At 39.1% G+C, this 7,205-nt stretch overlaps 1 long non-coding RNA gene across 1 annotated transcript; it reads left to right on the top strand.

Moving 5' to 3' along the window:
- Nucleotides 1–1,009: 1,009 nt before the first annotated feature.
- On the top strand, nt 1,010–6,635 carry LOC113972141. Its single transcript, XR_003535779.1, has 3 exons — nt 1,010–1,121; nt 2,477–2,567; nt 6,527–6,635. It is a non-coding gene; the product is annotated as an uncharacterized LOC113972141 (long non-coding RNA).
- Nucleotides 6,636–7,205: the final 570 nt, after the last annotated feature.

Below are 7,205 nucleotides of genomic sequence, written 5' to 3'. Positions count from 1 at the left end.
TGCTGAGGTAGTTTAAAGTCACTGTGAGAAATAAAGTTAGGACTGGCAGGCCACAAAAGTGGGGGTTCATTATGCTCCCTTCTACTGTGCACAAGTCAGCAGCAGTCCCTGTGTGAGTGATGGGCTCCTGGGTTGGGAGTGCTCACCCTGCTCCAGGTGGCACCTGCTCTCCTCAAGAGCAGAGGCTGGAGCAGCTGCCTCCTACCTGAGGAACTGCAAATGAATGTCTTCAAGTGCTTTCTGAGCAGTGGCTTTCTTCTTACAGACTTCATGTGGTACTGCTGGAAGACAGGACTGTAACAGCATCAGCAGAAAACAGTGGGGCAGCACTCCTGTGTATTTAGATTCCAGCTGATCACACAATTCATAGAAATATTAGAAAAATAAGATAACCCTTGTGTAACTCTCTTTTTTAAAAAAGTGACAGTTCAAGTCAGACATGATGATTTGTATAACACAGCAGTTTTATGACCTTGGTCCTGATAAATACTGAAAATTACAGTCAGGGGGATGTTTCGTGCACAATTTTTTCCTTGATTTATTTAGGTTGGAAGAGACCTCTAAGGTCATCGAGTCCAACTGACTCATGGTGCTTCAGATGGCTGAGCACAAACCCAACTGATAGCTCCATTCTAAATGATGGATACCTGGATGAAAGACAGGAATTGTGTCTGTGGTTGCTTCAGGGAGCAGGAATGGTGAAGATCACATTCCTTTCCAGCATTGCCTGTGCTCCTTCAGCTATATTCATTATCCGAGTAAGAGAAAGAGAGTCAAGCCTTAGTGTGCTTACAGGGGAGAGCAATGCTTCCTCAAAAGGAGGGAAAGAGCTTGAACTAGTGCCTGGAGGGTGAGTGGGCTCCAAAATCTGTATTTAGTTGACCTTCAAAGTATGAATTTTCTTCGCTTCCCATGTGGGCAGGAAAGAGTTGTGTCTGTCATGCCATCAATTCTGCTGGTACCAAAAGCAGTCAGGTTTCTCCATCCAGCTGAGGATCTCTGTGTGGGTAAAAATGAGGAGAAGAGCAGAAAGGAAAAACAGTAGGGACCATATTTTCTGTCCCCCTGAATGACGAGATTAAAAGGGAAAATTATCTACAGGAATCTCCTGTCATGTTCTGGTAAGGCTGGTATTTCATGGGGAGGACATAATGCTTAAGGGTACACTATTAATGCTCTGTGTATTAGCAAATGGAAGAGAATTGCTCTGTCACTGCAGATAAAACAAATATTTGGAATTATGAATAATACAGATAGGCATTTTAGAGTCGGGTCCACCATGTACCAGAAGAAGCATCTCTTTTTGTAAATGACTGTGCTTCTTTTCAAACATTCACCCATAACTATTACCTTTCATTAGAGATTTGCTTTCTTTATAATATTCCATTTTTCCCAGCATTTTTGAAAGCCCAACCTCTTAATCTAATGGACTAAAAAAGCTACTTCCCTGAAGCAGCCCTTTTAGTTACTGTTTACTGCAGTCTTTTTATGCTTCAGTTTGCATTAGCTCTTTCTGTTCCATCCCCTGTGCCCCCATCTTTTTCTTTCCCAGCTTGCCACATTTTATTTCATGGGAAATAAAGTACATTTTTTGTTTTGGTTGGGCCCATTCAGAAGTTTTTAGGCCATCCTAGAATAAATTTTAAGTTGTGTCAAATAGAAAGTTCATGCTGAAGTGTTCAGCTTGGGTGCATTTTGCCATCGCTTTGTCTAAACCCATTAAATATACTGGAGGTTTAAAGCTTAAAATATCTTAATATAGGCTAGAGATGTAAGAGCTTAGAGCAAATCCTCTCCAACTTTATGAGCATAGAAAGAAGTTAATTAAAGCTAACCAAGAAAATACAAATGGTAGGGAAAAATCCACATTATGAAAAGCTACAAATTCAGAATCCGTAACTGTAAGTTTCCCACGAATGGTGTTGGAGCAGGTCCAAGTTAAAGTTTACATTTCAAAGTGAGTGTTTTTTGATCACAGAAATGATGTGCTATTGTGCCATGCCACAACTCCTCTTTGCCTTAGAACCCTTTTACTTTCAGCCCCACTCAGAATGTTTTACTGCCTGTCCAGTACACGGTGCTGTAAAGGGCCATTTGTATCAGCACAAGGCAGATGGAGCTTGGAGCTTTTGCTAAAGCAGAAGTATTCTGGCACACCTATTTTGCTGTTGTTTTATTTCTGTATATTATGTCTATTTTGTGTCTTCTGCCTTTGCAAATAGTTTTATTTCACTCTTGATACCTTCAGAAAAGGGGGTACTCTGAATTCCCAGAAAAATGGATGAGAATATGTAAAGCTGTGTGTGATACATCCCCAGTGTGATATATCCAGTTCTCTGTTTATTAATGTTATGTACTGTAAATGCAGTTTTTAAAAGAACAAACCTGGAAATTTTAACAGTAAATGTAAATATTCATTTTAATGTCTCCTTTTATCAGTTCATTGAAGTTACTAGCACTCATTATCCATGTCTAGGTGAATAAGGAGTCATTTGAGGTCTCTTAGCATCCCAGATTGGAGCCTAAGAAATTTGCAGAGCCAAAGCCTGGACGTTCAGCTGTGCAGAGTGAGTACAAGGCTCACAGAGTTTACTGTGGGGGATGCCAGGTGCTGGAACAGTAATGATTCCTTCTGTGCATCACAGGGAATCAAAATGGGAATAAGACATCTGTTGTAGTCCTAACTACAAATGTACTGATGTCATAAATTAGTACCTATGAACTTGACATCTAGGAACTGCTAATCTTCATGGTGAAGCTCTCTCAGAGAAGTCTTTTATAGCTCAGGCACAGAACCTCTGTGTCAAACTATGGAATCATAGAAATTTTTAGGCCTTTGTTATTGGTTGGGATGAAACTGCTCTAGGGACAAAAATGTAATGTTCATTTCAGAAACCTCCTCCCAAAGTTTACAATTTCAAAGTACTGTTTCTATGTTTTTTATCCTTTTTGGGACCAGTGACAGCACATAGAAATGTATCAAAAAAGGAACATGGTTTAAAAAAGGCAGTAAGTCTAGAAAAATATTTAGTACTACTTCAAACCAGTTGTAGCACATGCTGAAATACACTTGAGTGTGTGTGGACTGGCCCAGCAGCTGGATTGCATTAAATTGTCATGCCTGATGTCAGACAGGTTTGAAAGGGGGACAGACCATGTTTGAAATCTTCCCAAGCAGAGGTTGCTAAACCTGCCCATTTCTGAGTGGTTACAGCCTGTGTGAAAACTCCTACACCACTTAAAGGCAAAGTCAACCTGGAGAATTCCAAATAACATTTCATGTTTGACTCTGTGGTGGAGCTGCCTTCAAAAGTAGCCGAACAGTTGGAGTCAGGAAGCTTTTAGAAAATTGCTTGGTCACGTCTCACCTTGCGAATGACTTGAACTGAAATGGGCCAAAAGCAAATAGATGAGCTTAAGATTGCTGCTCTTTTTTCCCCCTTGTCTTTGCACTAAAACAGCAGCAGGTCTTAAATATTCAGGAGCTGCCAAAGGCAGCTTGGGAAGGCACAGTCCCTTTGCTGGTAATTACATCCCTCAACTGAGGCACTGTGACGCAGTGTTTGAGCACCCTCCTGAAAAATCAGAGAGTATGAGTCACTCACAAAGACCCAGTGCTGCAGCAGACTGAGTTATATTCAGTTTATGAAGGATTAGATTATTTTCTACAGAATTGCTGTCTGCCCAGTTGTTCTTGTCCCTGTATTTGCACCATGACTGTCCCAAGAGTAGCTCTCTCCCCTTATTCTTCCTGGAGTCCTTTCTTTTTGTCAGGATCTTTGAATGATTCGTGGTCTAAATCACGTGAGGCATTCCAGTGGTCTGCCATTGAATTAGATCTAATATGCAAGTGCATATTATAACACCAGTGCAGGGATACATAGACACTTGCTTCAAAATTTACCCTCTTGGGTGAAGTTATAGAGATTGTCTTCTAAATATCGTTTCAAAATCTTGGAGCTACGCTAGACAAGAAACAATTAGGAGTTGTTCCATTACCCAGAAAGGCCTTTTCTGTATTGCTAGGGTTTACCAGCTTCCTGGGATTTTGTACAGGGCAATGAGGAATAGAGTGAAGTTGCTATGGCCAGGATGACTAATAATAAAAAGTACCATACCAATGCAGTGTTTTGCTACTTTGAGGCTGACTGGCTTGGAAGGCAGATAGAGTGTTCCCTTTTCCCTCATTAAAGTTCTTCTCAATTAACTTTTCAACTAAGCAGTGGTTTATCAATGTCGATTGCCTGTCTAATTTTCTATTAATAGTGGAATTTTTTGCCTTTGGCTGAGGTTGGTTGTACTGAATACAAGCCTGTGCTTAGCTTCATATCGAGCGACTGTTTTACTTTTGTCATGGTTTGAGCAGCCTCAAAATCCAATTTTTGATTCCTAGCCCCCCTCCCACATCTCAACCCCATGTGAGATGGGTTTCCAGACAAAACCACAAGACTCAATATGGGGGGAAAGGAATTATATTACAAGACTGTACACATAAATAAATAGTATAATACATTACAAACAATCTTAATTCTATCTTTACCATGACAATAATATTTGCAATGGGCCAAATCTCTTCTCCTTCCAAATAAAAGTCCAGGAGAGAAGAAGAAGAAAAAGACCCCTTACAGTCTCTCAGCAGCAGGTCTCTCTATGCAGTAGGTCTCTTGTTCTTAGATGATCTTAGATGATGTCATTTTTCAGACCCCCAAAAATTCAGGTTCTGCACATGCCACAAAAGCATCTTGCAGCTGAGTTTAAAATTGATTGAAACAGTATCAGAAAATGGAGGAGGAGGGGAAATGATGTCCAGAGACTATGTGAAATGACGGAAAACTTCTGCTTTAGGATATATCAAATTAAGAATGATTTGGTATTAAAAACAGAAAAAGATGGGATGTGTATAAAATAACTTGAAATCCTTGTACATATACTGTCTCAGAGGAGCATAGTTTAGGATGAAGAGTTTTGAAAAACTTAGCAGGATAGTTCTAATCATAAATAAGAGTGCAGACATTCTCATTGTCCTTCTCAACAAAGAAGATGCTGAAGTCTTCTGATAAAATCCCAAGCCTTTCTATTAAACAGAATATATGAGTAGATGACATGATCAGTCTTTACTTTTCCACTAAGGTGTTGATTTTGAGTATTTGAATCTATCTTTAAAAATATGCTTCCTGGGACACTAGAAATGCCAGTCAGTCAGTGGATGTCCTGTGTATATAAACCATAAATTATTATGAAGGGATTAAACCATTTCCAATACAAAACATGAATCACTTGGCAGAAGGCACCAGCTCTCAAGACAATTGCATGAAAAGCCTTGAGAGATAGAAGAGACTAAATCCTTGGCATTTCAATTGAGTATGGCTGTAGTCTGGAATTTGATATAAGGGGAGATTGATATTTGAGATGGTTCCTCGAGCAGCCCAGGAAAAATACCTTTCAAAGCAGGTACAAAATGTGCCATGTTTGCCAGGGGTTGATGTACCTGATGCCACATCTTGAGAGAGAGCCTCTACTAAAATTATTGGGAGGAGCAGGTATTCAACAGTATTCAGCCCTGAGCATTTATTTTCTCCTGTAAAACAGAAAAGGCACATTGCCAGTGGGTGCTACCCTCATATCATTCCAAGATTCCAGCCTGCCCCCTGAATCCTCACGGCCTTGCAAAGTCAGCCTGGCAAGCCAAGCCTTGTGTCGGATTTCTGTGCAGCACAAATGGATTTGATGGGCTGATCTGAGGCTGTTTCATGTTTCCCTGGTTTTAGATCATTAGAGGCTGCTTTTGCACTTTCTCTGATTCCTTACAGCCACCACAGGATTTCTCATCCTTGCCAGGGCTCTGTTCCTGCTTCTCAAGTTGTCAAACTGACTACACAGGCAGTCAAAACTCATACATTCCTGACAAGATTTTAAATTATTTATTGTTAACCTCTCGCTGAAAATTAGGCTGCTTGTGTCTGTGCAGAAGAGAATAAAAATTAACACTTTACTGATTGCTAAAAAAGGCTTGAAATACAGACAGGAATTGCTCTTAGTTATGAGCAGAATAACATGATGCAATATAGACTTAATATTCCTTTTTTTCTTCCTAACCAATGCCATCTCCCTGGCTACCATTCTCTTCTCCCCACAGTTCCATAGTCTCTGACCCAGACATAGTCCTGCTTTACTGTTGCTACCAATGTAGTTCTCTTAGATTTCTCTACTTGAGAGATATAATTAATTATACATGACATAAACATACTCATAACGTACAATCATGGTCATGGACATTCTCTGCATGAAGAAGGTGGCAATACAGGAAAAGGGTTGTGCTGCAGTTTAAAGATCCATGGAACAAATCATAAAGGAAAATGTTGCTATAGTACTTCAGAAGTATTTAAGAGTAAGGAAAGGATTAAAAAAACTCATTTTAAATCAAATGGAAATTAGATGATATTATTTTTTGAAGTTGGTGGTATGAAGCAGATATGAAATAATCAATACCAGTTATATATGTGTCAGATTTCTTAACACACCACAGGTGTAAAATCATGGACATATATGCCACAGGATGCTGAGGAAATTTAGGAAACCACCTTCTGCCTCAGTGCTGCTGTGAACAGAAGCTGTTTTATTCCTCTGCAGTAGTCATGCAGGTACATGTAAAAATGAAATGGCTGATTTGTATTAAGGCTACATTACTAAGTATGTAAATTCATGTACTTACCTGTATTTGATTTACTTTATGTTTATATAGATGTAATAAAAATATTTATATATTTATTTATAAACATTTATATAAATATATTATTCATATAAATATATATTAGGTAATATATTTTGTACATAGCTTTACAGAAACCACTAAAATAACAGACAGAAATATAACAAGCATAAAGAATGTATGGTTAATCTTCTAAAATGCATGCATGCATGTTATGACTGTACCTGAGACTTGTGGGCCAGTGCAGAGACTGAGTGCTTGCATTTGATGCTTCTTGATTCCCAAAGACAGACCCTGTGTCTGTTTGCTCTGGGATGTGACTGCTGCCTGCATCCTGTTTAGGCCTGTCAACTGTTATTTCTAGGAAACAAAGAGTTTGCAGCTGAAAGAAAATACTACAGTGATCTGAATACTCCAAAAGTATGTCTAGAAGCTAGATTTTTATTTTTTTTGGAAGTTCACGAATACATTTTAATTAAACAGCAAAACGTAGGAA

The sequence above is a fragment of the Neopelma chrysocephalum genome, unplaced genomic scaffold, assembly GCF_003984885.1.
Source record: "Neopelma chrysocephalum unplaced genomic scaffold, ASM398488v2 Primary Assembly neopelma1_89, whole genome shotgun sequence".
Taxonomy (NCBI): Eukaryota; Metazoa; Chordata; class Aves; order Passeriformes; family Pipridae; genus Neopelma; species Neopelma chrysocephalum.
This window is presented reverse-complemented; position numbering and strand designations above follow the sequence as displayed.